This window comes from Calypte anna, chromosome 11, assembly GCF_003957555.1.
Source record: "Calypte anna isolate BGI_N300 chromosome 11, bCalAnn1_v1.p, whole genome shotgun sequence".
Lineage (NCBI taxonomy): Eukaryota > Metazoa > Chordata > Aves > Apodiformes > Trochilidae > Calypte > Calypte anna.
The window spans coordinates 8,285,874-8,304,784 of record NC_044257.1 but is presented as its reverse complement, the minus strand read 5'-3'; positions in this window follow the sequence as shown (position 1 = coordinate 8,304,784).

Sequence of the window (18,911 nt, the reverse complement as noted above, 5' to 3'; positions counted from 1 at the left end):
ATCCACTCAGCAGCAGAATTATTTCAGTCAAATCCCAAGAACTGGTTAGCTGGGTCCTCTGATAGTGAGGCAGATCCACTACTTTGTGCTCTCTGCAACAGAATTGATTAGGAAACTCCTGATGAATAAACAGAAACCAAACATAACAATTTTCATGTCAAATTACTAGGGACAATTCATATTTTAAAAACTCTTAGTTTTTATTAAAATTGATGCTTAAAATTTCTTCTGAAATTGCAGTGTTTCAAAAATTTATAAAGGCTTGGAACATAAAAATACCCAATTCATGGTGAGTTTTGTATCATAGATATAAAAAAAAAGTAATAAAAATGAAAGGCAGATGCATTTAAACTTAGTTATATTTTAGTAAATCTAAAGTTGTTATTGTAGCAATACTGCTGCTGAAGTGAAGAAAGTCTTAGCTTAAAAGCATCCCTCAATTTGTAACATTAAACCTTCAGTTCCACTTTATTTACTATGCACCAAACTCGATTTTATATGTAGTTTAACACTGAAGTGCTGATATCTTTGTATTCAATTAAAATAAGGGATTAGGAACACAAGTGTGTTTTTCACAGTTTTAAGTTAGAGTAATAACAAGATTCAATGAGTAATAACAAGACTCTATGCTTTGTTTTTCTACTAAAATGATAATGGGGGACTATTGAGCTCTACACTGACTAGCAAGTATTCTATGCAAATCGCTTTGCTCTTAGGACCATAACAACATTTGAAGTCATTTTATTGATTCACTCCTGCCAGCAAAAGGGGCTTCTACTGCACAGAAGCTGTCACCTGCCTGCACTCAACCCCCAAAAGGTGGTGAAAGGCAAGAAAATCACAGGGAAAAGATCCCTTGGCAGTTGCCAACACTGCAGCATCACCCACACCAGCAATTCTCAGTTTAGGTGCTTAAAGGCTGTGTTTTGTTGATGACCATATTTTTTTTCTGTAACTGTCACTCAGATATTACATTAGGCTTCATGGCAGAATGATAACTATTTTACACCTATGCAAACTGAAATTGGTTGTTTTTTAATGGAGAAATCCTATAGCATTTCCATAGCTTTCCACTTCAAAATCATATTTTAGTAGAGAAGATTCTCTCTGCTGTAGGGTAAACCAAAACACAGCAGCATTTGGTCTGGCAATATGAATCTTTGTCACTTTATCCACGTGACTTCACATCTAATCCATCCCCTAGGAGATGGTGGCAGAGGCAAGCTCTGGAGTCCCCTTCCTGGCTCCTGAGCACCTTTTCAAGGAAGCCAGGAGGGACCACTGGATGAAACCAGCAGAATTCCTCCTGAAGGGAAGTTATCGTTGTCCTTTCTCAGTCCCATTCTCATATTCCCTTCTAGCTTTGATGTGAAGTGCAGGAGCATTGCTGACCTCAGGAAGTGATGGCAGAGTGAACGAACAGCAGATGAGGATTTGGCACTTTAAGCAGACACTGAGACTTACAGGACTGGTAATGCAAGACTGCTGTTGCTGGACCATGTTTTATAGCAACTCATGAAACCCCATAAACAATTCCAGCACTGTGCAGCTGATGACATTTATGAACATTTCTCCCTGTAATTTTTTAAATTACTAACAACTGTTATCTGGATAACAAAAATACTTTCTAATGGCTGCTTGAGGAGCCTTTAATTCATACCCTGCTGTTTGGAGTTACTCCATTCAGAAATTAAAACAGTGCAGGTCATCTTGAAAAACAAGAAAGCTGAAGAAATACCCAGTTTTACACACACAAAATATATGTGATGAGACATTTACTTTGAGTTGGTATAAAAGTGATGTAATGTACTTGACATGGTGTGGTATTCCTACCATACTGAAGCAACCTTAATCTCTGTCCCAAATCCTTCATGAGAAGTAAGTCCTGATAGCACTTATTCTTAGATTTTTGTCAGAGTTTAGGTTTTTTTCATTTTTCTCATTAGACTGGCAGGTTCTCAGATCACAGGGGTGAGTTCTACTCCTACTGATATAAAATAAATGCTCTTGCAAAAGACTCCTGTGAACACGGAGGGCAGTTCTGGCCCTCTGCTCCTGTGGTGGACAGGGCAGTGCGGGAAGGTCAGGCAAACTCTGGGGCCCAGGGCGCCTCCCCATGAACCTGAGCATGCTGATGGCATCCTGAACCAGTTTCAGTTTCTGAAAACTGAATTATCTTAAGAGGTGAGGTGCAGAAGTGAATCTTGGATATAACACACCAAAAAAAGAGCAAGAGAGAAAGATGCTAAAATGTTCTCATCTCTGCTTCCAGCACAGTGACCTTCACTGTGGAGCTTCTGCCTCTGAGTAGCTCATAACAACAAACTGGCACCTCTCAGCCTGGTTGCCTTTAAAATGTCACTGGTTTTATATCAAATCAAGAGCTATAATTGCATTTTTCCTTCCTTTCACCTCCCAAATTCCAGTCCTGATCAGGCCCCAACCAAATGGACAATGTACTTGTGTTCCCATAAGAAGTCTGTAAAAGGTCATAAAAGCTGCAGGGTCAAACATTTGGATTGGTTTCAATACAAACGATGACTTTCCTATTTCCTACCTGCAAGCAGTGGGACTGCACTGCCTTGAAGTTATTCCAGGATCCAGGTGACAGGCAGAACTACAACACAGTGTTTGAGAAAAAACTGATTTCTCTTGTATTAGGAAATTCAGGCTTAAACCTGTCAGACTGGGCTATCTCTTTGGTTTATTCATCCTTACTCTGAACAAGTGGCATTTCCACCAAGTTTCATTGTAATTCCCATGAAACTGATTACAGCAGAAAGCATGCTCCAGCACTAGAGCTAGGCACAGTTCTCACTTTATGCAACAAATACATTTTTAATACTTTCTACTTTATTTACCTTTCTTATCTGATACTCTTTGTTAGCAGATTTAGCAGTATGAGACTCTCAGGTAAGAACACAGAGAAAGAGAAGACAACATACACTCATAATATTACAATAACTCTTTCAGTACCCCGTGTTTGCAATAAAATCAAAAGCAGTCAGAAAATCAAATTATTCTACACAGTAAAATTTATTTGAAACTTAAGGCATACAGCCCCTTTTAATAAAGGACATGATGCTGGCTGCCTAACACTTAGAAAGGAGTCTAAGATGGCAAGAGAAGACAACATATAAAAATTGTCATCTTGTCAGGTCCTTCAGCATGTGGGATGGGCACTCAGCATCTCACCCTGCAGCAGACTGGAGCTGCTGCATCTCCACTGCTCAGTTCAGTCCCTGTAAATGAAAAGGGATCTGGAAATTTTATATTGGGAAGAACTTGAGATGGATCACCCAGAGGTGGAGTAGCAGAGTAAAAGACAACTCAGCTGAGTCTTGGAAATTATAAAAAAGTTCTCTGCTTTGCAGAAGTGTATTAAATACTGGGAAGCAGCCAAGATTCAACATTACCAGGAGAAGTTTTGCCTCCAAATGTCCCAGCAGTGGCTGATGGTACAGATGAGAGTATTGCTTGCCTCTCAAGTTTCTCTACCTACATACTGTGATTACTCCCTTAGAGTAACATGCTTGTGTTTAACTTACAACAGCATCTTTATAAAGTGTATTAAGACCACTATATTGTAATATTTTGCATCTTAATTACTATAGAATGATATTTTATAGATCATAAAATAACATCTGTCCCTCTTCTGGGGAAACAATAATATAATCATCTTCTGAAAGAGATAAACACTTTGACAAAATTCAGAATACTCCACATTTGTGTCTACAAAATAATTTTTACAACTTTTTTACCATCATCCTGATTCATCATATGCTTAGAGTTAACAATTAACAGTGAATTGAAGCCAAAATAATATTTTACAGACTGAAAAAATAATGCTACTAAAAATTTTACTAAAAAAAATAAGTCCAAGAGAGAACAATATTGTGCATTTCCCACTGGGCTACAGACACAAATAACCTTTGACCTCAAAGAACTCCCAGCACCTCATACATAAAAAAATGTACATGAGAAACCGAAAGACCAGACAAGACCTGCAGCAGCCTCGTAAATGCTTGGGCCTCAGTTCTGCAGCTGTTTCTGTGTGAGCTGCAAAAAGTGCCTCAGCAATCTGTCAGCTCCTAACATCAAGGGTGAGGAGATGAACCTACTGTGCAAGATTTTACAGAAGGATACACATTTGCCATATGTAAAACCGGAGAGTTTACTTTACTTGACTATAAACAAAGAAACAACCCTGAGATTGTGTTGTCTTTGCTTTTTTTTTTTTTTTTTTTGCTTGCATTGCCAGGATCACATCATGCTAGACTCTCTACTGCTACAAAGCTAGAAAACTAAGAAATATTTAGAAATTCAAGTCACATCTATCCAGTTTTTCAAGGGAGACTCCGTGGATGACTAGAGAATTAGTACAGTTACTGCAGCATCACAGATACTAAGCAGATAAGGCCTGATTAACTAGAGGTGATGAAAAGGGGTTCTTGTGGGTTTTTAAAATAGTAAATACTTGGTAAACTATTGGAAGAAAAATCGTCACTGTTAAAATGTAATGTCTTGCATTCCTTTGGTCAAGAGCTGAAGCTAAAGCTGGTATGAAAAATTTTTTGATTAACCACTGTTGCATTAGGTTTGCTGATTTAGCTGCCAGGTAGCTCAGAGAAACAAGGGACTGTGGCAGAGAGGATACAGCTCTTGAAGAAGAAGTGAGGAGGAAAGCTGAGCCATCAGGACCTGCAACATCCTCTGCAGCACAACGATTATCCAGGCATGGGAGTAACCTTCCTGGGCTCACCTGTGGGCCTTTTGCCAGGACCAATTGATTTAACAAGTTTAACATAAAATAAATTTTATTTTATAGAGATTTATATCTCTCCCTATATCTAAAATATATACAGATATTAAGGGTTGTTGTACTTTAAATGATTAATAAGCTTTTCTATATTAAATACCTTTCTAAATGCCACTTAAGCTGTGAGAACATTGAGGAATACTCTGGCTGTAGCTGTCAGTTAAGGATTTAAGTACCCAGCATGCCAAGGTACTGTGTCTTTGAGTCATGGGTGAGCGAGGTACTGAGAGAAAAGGTGTTGACAGTGTGAATCTGGTTAGTTCATGAGGCTGATATAATGGCCTTTGTTAAATCAGTGCAATCACAAACTGCACAGCCTTCCCCCTTCCCCCCCCCCCAAACCCCTCTATCTTTCCAATTAATTCTAAAACTAAAATGAACAGAGTGCATGAAAAAGAAAAGTTCAAGTAGAACAAGAATTTTATGCTGCGCAAAACCAAAACATCTTGCATTAAACCCACCATATCTGGGCTGACACTCAGAAAGGCTTCTAAGTATTCAATTCATTTTTCTTTACAGCTCAAGGCTGCATTTTTATTTTTATAAGGAACTATCTGCAGCTGCTCTCTGCCTAAACCACAAAAATCTATCCACTTAATAAAAGAATGCAACACAACTCACTGAAGCCAACAGTTTCAAAAGGCATCCATTAATTTTGGATGTTTCTGGTTTTAGATGTTTCCTTTAATGAGCCTGTATGTAAACATGCTCTTAATAATTCTGCCAAAACTAGGCTAATAAGTCGATGTCTTAATTTATCAGCTGAAACACCTGACCTCATGCTGTGCAGATGAATTAGATGATCTGACTTAATTTATATTGCTTTTCTTTATATGAAATACAAAGAAACTTTGGCCAGATTCCCTATTCTGTTCCTATTCTTCCCACCAACTCTGGCACTGGGAGAAAGCAGCTTGGGTGGAGATGCCAGCAAAGCATCTCTGCCTGCCTGAGAGGGGGTCACCTCTACCCCCTCCCATCACAGCATGAATCTGTGGAACACAGAAGGGAATGTGAAAGGACGTGTATTTTTTGGTTAGCAGATAACCCTTTCATCAATAATGTATCTCTTCAGTCCGTTTGTGAATCAACCTCCTACCCACTGTTTCAGAAAGACTGCTAGAGACTATGGCTCCTAAATTAGAATTGAAATGACTATTTTGTTCAAGCAGGATCAATAACTTTCTAGTGTTTCCTCACTGCTTACTGCAGTTAGAAAGCTGCAGGACTGACACACGTGGAGGAGTAAGTGCTGATCCGGGAGGTGACACTGGAAGTTTGGCTGTGGCCTATTGATTTTATGACCATGGAAGGGGGAACTCTGGAGAAAAGTCCATCCAGAAAACTGAGCTGCTTATCCCCCCAAATGAAAGAAACCAGCTGGTGGGTGTATCAGGCAGATGCTGGCAGTTGCTATGTTCAGAGCTGGGAAACAGGGAGAGCTCCAGCAAGTGACCTGAGATCTGCTTCTTGAGCTGTGACTGGGAAGGTTGGATCATTTTCTCCCAGGTCATTTTCTTGCAGCCTGCAAGTCTATAGCAATTTTTCCTGAAGGAGAATGGGTTGCACAGCCCTAAAAAATCCACATTTCTCTTGCTTTATCACAAATGGCACAGGAATCTCCAAAGAGCTTGTGGCACCAGAAGACCCAAAGAGAAGTTGCCACAAGCAAAGGAAATAAGATGGGAACTGCAAGGCAGATTTCTCTGGATTTCATGCATGGACTCCAATGTTTTCCTCAGTGTTCTCAGGGAAATGAGATTAAAAATAACCCTTTCTTACTGCCCTTCTTCCATGATCTGAATTGGTTAACTTCTAACAGGGGTTTTTTGTGTCAGCATTTTGTACAGATTCTAACAGGGAACACCAGAACCTAACCTCAACAGCACATTTGATATGTGTGGATTAGAAGTTGTGCAATACAGACTGGTAACTAATAATCAAGTTTCTGCAGACAGGAGCTTGACAGGTGGAAGGAGGATGGGCAGAAAATACTGGCTATAGACACAGCCCAATACTCAACTGATGTATTGAACACATGGGAAGATGGACAGAAAAAAACACTCAGGAGAGTTTGACTTTTACAAAATTTTAAAGAATGTTTTGGTAGTGTAAAATAATGATAATGACCACTGTAGAAATACACAGGTTCCAGCAATTAATCTGCAAAAACATCTTGGAAGAGAGCCCGAGACAAAAATTCTTCATGCAATGAATCCTTAGAGGTGAGCAATAGTTCTAATGAAGTGTTTTGTGGAAAAATAGTTCTACTTTCAGAGTTTTAGGAAAAAATTGCACACATTTTTTGAAAGTGTCTCCTGTTAGGGATAAGCATGTGTCTGACTGCAGATGCTTTCCTCTGAAAGCTCTACTGTCTGTCAGGAGGCTAATTTTGCCACATAGATGACAAAACTTGGACACATAACTATGTTTGTTTCTTACGTGGGTAAGAGGCCTGATGCTCAGATGCGACTGCTCTGATTTAAGCCTTCGATAGGGTGGAAATTCTTGAGCAGAACAATTATTTCTCAAGCTGTAATTCCAGCCATGTCCAGTACACTGCAGGCAGTCATTCAGATGCAGAGGCAGGTATCCAGGTGAACTGGAAAGGACAGGCTTCATAGCATGCTAGGAATCAATTTGTGTTGCTGGGACTCGGGCTGTATGGATGACATTTGTGAGGGTTTTCAGCTGGCAGGCAGGGTCACCACCCAGCAGGCAGCCCTCACAGTGCCAAAGGGACTGCAGCTCTGGCCTGGCTGTGCCAAGGCATGTTCTGTCCCAACCCCAGGGACCTGCTCAGATCAGCACCCACCTGGAGTGTATTGTGACCAACAGGAAGAAGATAAGGTTTGTATTTGATTAGTTGCAGAATAAGTCATATTGCTGAGCAGAAAAGTATTTGAAATAAACGATAGCTACTCTATAAAAATGCTAGAAGTCAAACATTTACAGCTACTTACATATTAAAGCTTTTACTTCATTAATCTGAGATTAATCTACAATGTAAAAACAGGTATTTGTTTAAATAAATTGGTTAAAAGATAGGGATAATATTGGCTAAAGATAGGGATTTCTATTGTTCAGAGCATCTGCTTTATTTTCATCTTTTTCAGGAGATAATCCTCATAATCCTGTGTAAAGTTGACTATACTATGTTTTCCCCTGGAGCTCTGCATACAGCAGCGATCCTGGTACCACTCACTACTTTCTGCTACTGTGGAGTCCAGGTTTTCAGGAGGAAACCAGGAAGCAGGTATGAAGACATTAACTGCAGTGATAACCAGAATGAATTCAGCCACAATGGTGTTAGCAGGTGAACACTGCGAGAGAAACTCTTAAGTACTGACTAGTGTTTTCTATCCCAGCAAAATCAGCATTTTTCCCACAGCTCCTGGTGAACTCACAGTCTATTCCAGAGCATCCAACATCAGCCACTGTATGTGGCAGTTCAGTCTGTTTTCCCAGCATTATAATTCTGCATATGAAAGCTCTACATATGATGTTTTCTGCTTATCTGTTTTTATTGCATCTTAGTTAGCAATAAAGCCTCTCCGAGCTGTGCTTTACACCTCAGAACAAGTCCATTGGCCAGATGGTTGCTCTAACAAATGGGCAAATATGTCAGAAACACTTTTGCACACCTGGGCAGTGAGGCGCACAGGTCCTGCTCCTCGCTGCCAGCACTGACCATGGCACCCTGGGGCTGAGCACACCTCGTGTTCCTGGCACCAGGGCAATGGGCACAGGGACAAAGACCACCCCTCTGTGACAGTCACTGCACTGGGGAGGGGCTGCTTGTCTCTGAGACCTCCTCCTGAAAGCCAAAACCTCACCAGAACATTTTCTGTGTTTTCTTTCTGGATGACACGCGTGGCTTTTGCTAATAAAGCTACCTCCAAAATTTCACAGATAGCACTGAATAGGAAACTTCCAGTTGCCTTTCAAAATCATAATCTTACATTGCTTCATCTCCTACTGATTGTCAGTATTATGTTATCTGCTTGATACAGTATAATTTTATCTCATCACTGCTTATGATTTTGTATAAAATACTTTCTGCCTTCAGGGAAAGCTTCTTTTAAAGTCCAGCTTCATGGTCTTGCTTTGTGGCTGAGAAGTATCAAGTTAAATAGGCAGGACTGTTTGGTTAATGAGCCTGGTGAAGTTTATCACAGTGAAGCACAGATTACCTAATGATTACTGAAAAACCTGATAATAACAAGTACCATGTTTTGTATTGGGAAGCTCTTCTGTTGTCTAGACTTTCTCTGCCAGTGTGATACCATTGAGTCAAAAGCAGATCTCTGGAAACCTGAAGCCTGAAGTGTGTGAGAGTAGTCATAGCTAAAAGGAGCCATATTAGTTAATGTTTGAAATAATTGGTATGTTACAGCATGGCCCTAAAGAAAGGGGAGAGTTGGGAAGAAGAGGGATCTGCTGGAATAATGTTTGGCTTTCTGGATGTGTGAACAATTACTAGTGCCTAAAGCGAACCAGGGAAAGGACAGGCAGAAGAACTTGTTCAGAAGAAAAAAAAAAAAAAAAAAATTCTTCCTCCCACAGAGGAAGAATGGGGCCCTTGAGAGCAGAAGCACAGGAGATATTCACTCTGGGAAATCCTCTGCTGTGCCAGCCATCCTGGGAAGCAGCTGGGAAAGTGACAGATGGGACACAGGGATGTGAGAGTGCAGGCAGTGAGGTTGTGGTGGCCTCCTGAGCTCTGTCTGCAGAGCTGCAGCCCACAGGCACTGCTGTCATGAAGCTTCCAAAAGGTCTCACCTTTTGAGGGGTAAAATTAATACCAGAGATGATTAAAAAAGCAGGTAGATTACTCCAATTTAAGTGCTATAATATTTTTTTTAAGATACTGTCAGCTTTAGCTTTTCCTGCAAAATATTTTTGTTGTTTTGGCTGTACTCGGATCAATCTATATATCAACAAACAAAACATTCAGTCTTTTTGGCAGTTATTTTTGACCTTTTCTTGAGCAATAGCTGATAGATTTCCAGACTGCCTAATGATAGAGGTTAAGCTAAGACTAAAAGGTTCACCCAGTTGCACTTGAACTTGTGGTTCACTCAGCTAGAAAAAAGAGCTGCACTTCTGACAGAGAGCTGCTTCTAATAACATTGAACAAGTGTTTGGGCTACAACTTCATATGCTATTACTTGTATTGCACATGAAGTTTTCTACAATATTCCCTGTAGACTGAAAACCACCTCTGCAGTTTATGAAATGTTATTGCTGTAGCATGAATTTATATAGATAAATAATTAGAAGTGATAGCCTGGGGGAAAAATCTTATTTATAAAGTGAAATTTGTTAAATTAAAAATGCAGATAATGACTCACCCTTTTCTATATATATTGTCTAAGTAGATGTATTTTTATGAATTCTACAAAGTAATTGATAGGGTTTAGTGTAATTCAGATCATAGATGAAGGCACATTACATGAGCAAATGTTTTGGATGAGGGGAATCCACTGTTAATTATAGAAAGGCCTTTTTACAAATCTAGGGTACCATCTGTCCTAAAACCATCCTTTAGCTAGCTCTCTGCCTGCATTCTGTGCATCTGCACTTTACCACTGCATTCAGAATCAATAGGAGTATGCTACAGTACAAGTTAATGAATAAATGAGGAATTACTGAAACTGTCTGACCAGATTATTCAATCTCTTTACCATGAGTTAGAAATTCTATTTATGTTTCTTCATCATCTGCATTTACGTCTATGCTACCTCAAAGCATGCTTTTCTGTTGTCATTGTTATTACACATTTTAATGGTTGGTTAGATTTGTCAGATTTTTGCAAACTCAATGAAATGCCAGACAGAGAAAGCACATGAAATGTGGCTACCTGAAAAATTTCCACATTTGATTTGTGCTGGCGTTGAGAGACACGAGGAAGGAAGAAGGTATTCCTGATACTGCACACTAATGCTGCCACAATGAATGCCAAAATTCCTCTGTCTTGGACAAAACAATGGTTTTGGTTTCACCCCTGCCTTTGGACTGGAGATTTTGTGTCTTTAGTTTCAGACTCTCCTGGGCAGGGACTGTATCTTATCTCCAGACCAAAGAATTACATAAAACTTTGGTTTAGATAAACACCAGCAGCTCATTGATGTGACTCACCTCTCATGGATGATTATCTGAAATTTTTTGGCAGGTGCCTGGTGGCCATTTGTGTTTAAAAAACCCTTGCTCATATCCATAAGCAATTCTTTCTAGACCTTTGGTGATTCTTCTCCCCTCAGCCCAAGGAGTAAACTTCTCTTCCGCTCTAGTTTTTATATAAAAATTATTATTTACATTTGTTATGATTAGTAAGTGCAGTGGGTGTGAGCCCTGCTGAATGGAACTGAGTGGCTCCTTTACCCAAACATTTTATCAGGAATAGGCTTTCAGGACACTTGTTATTGGGCTTTATTCCAATTTGGGATGAGCCATCAGTGTCCCACAGACGTGTGAAGCTGTGGCCCCTGGGTGAGGCAGGATTGAGGCAGATAGATTTAGGTAATTTCTTCCAAATTGTTATAAAAAATTGAATATTTTAAAACAATAGTTTAGATTCTCCGGAGTCACTCACATTAGATTAGCCATTAGTCTAATAGCTAATCATCTCCACCCTATGGGCACAATGGAGAAGTTCCTGTTACGGAGCAGGAGAATGAGCTCTTCCAAGTCTTAACTTCAGCCTTTTCGTTTCTATGTAACACTATCTCATCACAGAATATATAAATCAATTCTGTCTCAGGTTCATGATTTTCTCTGTTCTTTGACCCTCTGGAGATGAAAGCCTTTGCAGGCAGTCACACCTTCACTGGGAATGGACACCCACTCACTGATGCTGCTACAAGCAAGAGTCAACCTACACACCATGCTGGGCTCACGTTCGCTTCCCTTTTTATCTGAGTGCATTTTTATACCCTATTGTAATGCACAAAAAGACACTGTCCAATTTGACAAAACTTTCAAGTAATTATAAAGTACTTTTTGCAATTTCCTCTGTAATATCCTTTCAAAGTTGTCCTGTTTTCTTTCTCTTAGAATGCATATTGAGAGCAGGCAGATTTGTAGGCACACAATGAGAAGCTGATTTTGAAAAGAGGTAAATAAATTGTACTGGCTGGAGAAGGGCTTCTTGCTGCCCTTTTATTATGATGTGCACACTACTTGCTACAAATTCTTTACTTTGCATTTCCATCACAAAGATAAATGAAATTGTCAATCCTGTTCACATTTCCTTTTGATGGCTGTATAAAAGTAATAGCCATGGTGCCAAAAAAGAAGCTTTCATTAATTCTTCTATTTATTAAGGTGAAAGGAGGACTGTTTTGCAAACAAAGAGTAATAAACAGACTGCAGTGAAATATCTGCTGCTTTTCCAAAGGATATACCTTGTGTGTGATTCCTAACTTTTGGTTGAGTCTGAGCAGGTCTTAAAATGGATAGAAAAATACTTGATTTCATATTTCTTTATCACAGGACCACTGAAATGCAGAAATTTAATCCAGAGAATCTGTGCACACTTTAAAAACTAAAAGAACTGTGTATCTCTTGCACAGAGATGCGTAATATCTCAGCACTGCTTTTTGTAAGTGTGTTTATGGCCATAAAAACATAGATATAGATATCAGGGTCATATCTTCAAAACCATCTTGGGAAAAGATGTCCCTAATAACTAATTTTTATTGGGAGTAGTTTGGAGCAGAATAAGGCTTGAGCATTGCCATGTAGCTGACATGGAGTCTACCAAACCTTACTCTTCATTGGCAGAACACCAAAATGAGCTGCAGGACCTCCAGTGCCAGGAAGGTGAAATAGAGACACAGATATTTGCAGTCACTGCTACTGCCAAAGATAAAGCCACTAATCACCTGTGGCTAGAGAAGGGTACAACTTGGCAGTCAAAGTGGGAGGCCAGAGAGCCCTCTTGGGGAGGCAGTAGAAAGGGGAAAGCTTATCAGGGAGGAATGGTGTGGAGAAGAGAGAAAGCCACTGCACAGACCAGCTCAGGACAGTCAGCCATGATACTTGTCCTCTGAGCTGGTCATCAAAGAAAAGAAATTTGAAGCCCTCAAGAAGAAACTGGGAGAATCAGATGGTGGTTTCTTCCACAGATCACCTCTGAGACCTCTGGAGATTGGCGTAAAACTTTCTACAGAGAGAGTGAGTTCTTATAGTCTCAGATTCTTATGTGAAGTCTCAATTCTTATTTTGGTTGTTTACTTTTTTCACTACACTGCTTTTTTCTTTGTTGTTTTCTCATTACTTGCAGAGGAATGGGATTTATTAGATTATTATTCAGGCCTCAGGAGATAAATGTAAGTTTGGAGACTCTGATAATCAAGATGGATAGATTTGTAAATTGTTTGAAGCTCACCAGCATCATTGTCAGCTCCAGCATATTCTAACCTCCTGCCCTGCCTCAGAAGTATCTGAGCAAAGAGTTTGTAGGTGAGGAAGAAATTGGTTTCTCTATGGAACAGGAAAAGGGCAATATGTTCCTGAACTCCATAAGAGAGGATCAAGTTTAAATTATTACACTGAAGTTGCCTTATATGTTGTTCTTAAGAGATGTAAAAGGTCTCAGGACAATTAATTCTGCCTTTTTTATTGTTTCAATATGGAGTTGAAAACCCCTGACCTTTTATCACATCTATTGAGCTGTGTGTCTGTGGCTGAGGAGACAATTAAAAATTAGATCATGTTCTGTGTTTGGCAGAAAATGCAGTTCTAATTAATTTTCTGGCTACAACACTCCAACTGTGTTTAGTTTTTCCTTCTTGCATTCACATCTAAGTCCACTTCCCCCCTTCCATTGCCTTTTATACAAATTTGCATCTCTATGTGTTTATGTATCTCTGTAAATTTTTTAGTCATTTTTTTATGACGCTTATTAGCACAGAATGTATCTAAGACATTCTCCAAAGGTTTGAGTGTTCAGAATATAACACTCTTTGGCTTCTTTAGATTTGGTTCAGCTGCCTCTAAATGTGATCATAAAGCTTTCACTCCCAGACACTCTGTGGCCCACAAAGTGTGCTCTGAAGTCCACAGCTGCCTGTGATCTTATTCCCAGCCTAAATCCCAGGTCACCTTTCTGCTCCACTCTGAAGGAATCACTCTCTTCATCAGCAAGGAAAACAAAGAGCTTGTTTACTACAACATTCAGAAACCTTCCCTTCCATCTCTCTCCCTCTCTCAGTAGCTCTCTGAACACGAGTTGGGAGAAAAAGAAAACCAGGTTTCCTGAAGCAATAATTTTGCAATAGTTTGACTTCAACATCTTTGGACATAAGCACAAGTGGGGAAAAAAATGAAAGCTTAAATGTAGAGAGCCGTAAAACCAGCAGTAAACCACTAGCATAAACTCCCAGCCCTTTCCTTATCATAACTAAGCAAGGATTTAGCCCCTGGCAGATGTTTTAAAACTTTTTAAAAATCTGCATAGCCACTATTTCTGACTCCCTGTGAAATTCAGATCCAATTCCAAAGGCTTCAGGAAAATCAGGCAGGAAAGCTCAAGATCTTGTTTGAAACCAAGAGGTATCTGAAACTGTGCCTTCCTTAATGAAACCACAATATAAATACCAAGTTTTACATCAAGCAGAAAAATAATCACTCCAATCCACATCTTATACCAAAATCAGATGCTTTTAAAGATTATCCCTCATTTTTTATTACTGTGAGTTTTGGCAGATCTTGTGCCAGCAGTGGATATGGTGAGATATTAACCAAGACACAGTCAGGCTACACTTTTGGTATTGTATACTATTGCTGTAAATGGATTTCTGATCCAGGTACCCAGTTACAAGCTCTTCCTCAGCAGAGGAGAGAGCACATGAGCCACTGGACCAGCACTGCTCAGCCTGCCACACCCTGTCCAGGACCAGGCATCCTCTGGTGCTCCATCTTTCCTGGTATCCAGGCTGGTCCCTAACGTGTGCACTGACACTGCAGCCACCCCTGCCCTGGGGTGGGACCTGCCCCGTGTGGCTGAGCTGCTGGGCAGTGGGTGCCCTGCTCTGGAGCAGCCCCCTGGCACAGCCACAGTGGCAGTCCCGGCTCCACGGGGGAAGTGGAGCTTTGCTGTCACACTGTGCAAGCTCTTCTGTGTTGAGAGAGAAGACACTTGGTACATCTGGCTAGCTGGCATTCTCTCCAGACCAAGGACACCTTTCTGGCTGTTGGCTCAGCCCCTCACTAAAAGACTTTGACCATGGTAAAAGTGACAATAGACAAGAACAGAGGCCACAAAGCTTTCCCAGCTAGAGTGCTTTTTCTCTTTCCCCACTCCTTTTCTTTCCAATTTGGATTTTTTTCTGACACTTGAAAATGATATTACTATTATGGGCTGGATGTGTGTCTCCCAAACTTCTAATAGTATTGAAGCAGCAAAGGTATATGTGTTTAAAAACACAAGACACTCACTAGCTACTTGGCTGGATGTTCTTTGCTATGCAAAGCTCTGCAGTATTTTCAGAAATGCCTTATAATGTCAGCTTTCAGAGTGTGATAAGGTATCACCACGGTTTCATATTGCATCAAGTGGAAATCCAGCATACAAATGACTAGCTCAGGAATATTTTATACAAAATTATTGAAATGTTTAGGATGTTTCTGCTTTTACACAGGAAAGGGGCTACATTAAGCATTAAAGCATTTTTAAGGAATTTTTTACTTTCTGGGAAGATCACTTATGTGAGGAATGTAATGTTTATGGACTACTATATGTTTGTCCTCCTGTACGTTCCCTTCCATTACACAAAAGAAAGGGCTGTATGTCAGAACTGTCACCAAAAATCAGGTCTGGTTGGTAATAGGGCTATATTCAGACCATACAACTACCAACCTATGACACCTCATGTTACAAGATATCACTCTCTTGTTTGCAGAGTGGCTCTGTACCTTATATTCAATCATTACATTCATTAGCAGAAAAAAAAACCTACTACATAAATATAATTATATAATTATTTTTAAATGTCATATGCAATTGTGTGGTTAAGAAGCACAAATGCTTTTAATTATATTCCCCATGCTTGTAAATTAAAGGCACAACAATCCATTTGCATCTCTGTAAGCTGGGTAGTAGGCCTGAAGTCATAATTCATTTGTGTACATCTACTTAATAAAGGAGTAAAACACACACAGAAGCATAATGTTTAGCATTTGTGATGGATTTGAATCATACAAAAGGGTGTCAGATCAGCAAACTAGTGATACTACACAGATGGAAAAATCACGGGAGATGCTTGATGTTGGCATGAGAAGTAGGGAAATTTGCTTCTGCATTTAGAGACTTTTCTTCACAAAAGCAAATCCTTAGCTTCAATAAATCTGCAGGACAATTCATAGGAATATTTTAAAAGTAATTGGAGGACAAAGCTAACGCTCTCTCCTGCATTTGGAAATATCTCAGGAGAGCTTCTGTTAGGTGGTGTCAACATGATCATTGAACTTTCTCTTCCAGATCAGACTTCAGATTCTGATAGTGAGCTACACTCACTGCTTTCAGATCCAAAACTCAAATTTAGATTAAAAGAGTTTAAGCATCTATAAGGAACATCTGGAAGTTCTTTGGCCCTGAATAAGCAAGGGCGTCAGGACTGGGTTCTTTTGTTGGTGTGTGTTTAGTTAAAATATACAACAGCAGCAGTGTCAAACAAATGGATGTACTTGAAAGAGATACAAGGAATTACAAAAGGCTCTTGCTCTCTTTACATCAGCTCTGTGATGCTTCATGCTCTTGTCTCTTGCTGAAGCTGCTGCTGTAAACAAACAAACAAACAAATCCCAGAGCTACACAGACAATGTTGTAGACATTGTATCCATGGCTGGGGAATAAAGCCAGACATCCTGACACTGGAAAGCAACACCTGTGCTGGGTCATTGTTCAAACCTGTTCACTTCAGCTGTTTTGCAAGGCAAGGCAGCAAGGACCATAGAAGTAAAGTGACCTGGTCTCAGTTAGGTCTCAGTTAGGGCACCTTTCAGGCCTGTCATGAAATAATTTGGCCTTAGCCAATCTTAAGAGCAGTCCTGTCTATAGCCAGGACAAGAGCACTGGTGCCAGTCACAGTTATTTCAGCTTCATCTGTCCCCTTTTAGGAACTGCACTAAGAAGCTCTGTTAAGGGCTTATGGCCCCAGTGCAGAAAACTCCTAAGCAGAGGGAGTAGAGAGTTTCACCCAGCAGGAATTAAAACCTTGGCCCTGTGTTTCCTAGCAATCAGTAACCTTGTCATGTTCATTCAGTTTGTATTTTTTAATGGTCATACATTTGACATTAAAGTATATTTGGTTAGTGGATCTGTGCCAAAGAGCACAGGATTATAAGTAATACTTGCAAGGAAAACTACTAAAAATAGTATCTGAGAGATGTATAGAGATATTACTGATTAAGGGTCATTGCTTTCTCTCCCACTGGGATGATTTCTGTGCTTGGAGCATCAGCAGAGCAGCCTGGGATGAAGGAGACAGAGCCTGGAGTGATGACAAATTAGAAGAGAGCATTCAATATTGCAATGAGACCTGGAGGAGTTGATTCCTTGACTCTGAGTTCTTATCTTTGAAAAATTAGGAGATTTTACTCTCCCCATATTTCTTGTGTTTTGTGTTCTTTAAATATCTGCCTAAAAGAAAATCTAGTTTTATCTGGTTCTAGGCCAATCAGCACCAGTGCCTGTGGAACCTATTAGCAGCATCAACAGCAGCAGATATGGTAAAAAATAAAGCTGGTGATTTCTGTATTTTCATCATAATTGCAGTTTTAAACCTAACCTGTTTTGCTCATTAAAATAATGCTGAAAGGAAAAGCTCTGGGTTGGGGCATTGAAACACATCTTTTTTTTCCTATGTTCTTTTCAAAAGCTATGGTAATTATTTTTATACTGACAAGAGGATTATTTGAGTTAATTTCATATAGAAGATTAATTTACTAGGAAAAGAAATCACTGTAACCTACACAAGTGGAAAAATTGATAAATCATCATCAGAACTTCCCCATCCTTTTGTGAGACAATTCTGCCTTGGGGTGTGCAGTGAGATTTAAATTGGAGCTAAACCCACCTGGCTTCTGGAAGTATGTCTGCTATGCTGAAGAAATGACCAACCCACTTCCTCACGGAACCCTTTTCCCCCATATTGCTACAAGGCTGTACCAGGAGAAAAATAAGAGAAGAAAGAGAGCAAATCTGTACAACAGAGAGGAAAAACTGTGCAGCCAGGTACTCTTCTCGTTCTGCACCAAGCCTGTCTCCCTTCCTTCTTTGCACCACTCACAGAGCAAGTCAGCTTTCTCATTTTCATCAGCAGAACCCATTTTACTGTCTTCATACACCAGGGATGATGTGGACTGAGGGATAGGGTGTGTCTCAGCTCTGACTGCTTTGCAGAAGTGGCAGGACATGCTCTGTTTTCAGAAATTGTTAACACTAGCCACCAGAAAACAGAGAAAATAATTACACTGTGTATCAGCCCTTGCTGCAAAAGGTGTTTTGTTAGCAAAGCTTCAGCCATGAAGGGAGGAATGCTGAAGGAACCTTGAACATGCATCTACCTGGGCACAACCTTCCTTATCAGGTGCTGGGGAATGGGAGGCATTCCTGGAACAGGTTGTTATCAGTGTCACAACCACGTGTCAACCATCTGCATCTGAGACACCGCGCTGTCTCCAGCTCCAGAAATTCCTTTGTTTTCCTCAAATACTTCTATGCTGAAAAATCTCTACGTTTTCTCCTTTCCAATCCATTTTTTAAAAAGTCTTTGAAATTAAGTTTAGCTGTGAACTAATGGAAAGAAATTAACTATGAAGTATAGCATGGTGGTCCTTGTCTTGAAGTCTGCGGTGCACTGATAAATGATCAGTATCGTAAAATAGCTGTTAATAGGTTTTGAAGCCAGAGGGGAAAATTCTGATCATCTAATTCCAACCTCCAGCACACTGCTGGTGACTGGACACCCCCTGTAACTCCTGCTGCAGAGCCACTGCTGCTCACTGGGTGGCAGAACATTTTTCAGCTAGACAAGACCACCAGCCCTTATACAAGGAGTGAAACATATTCTCACCTGTAGAAAAC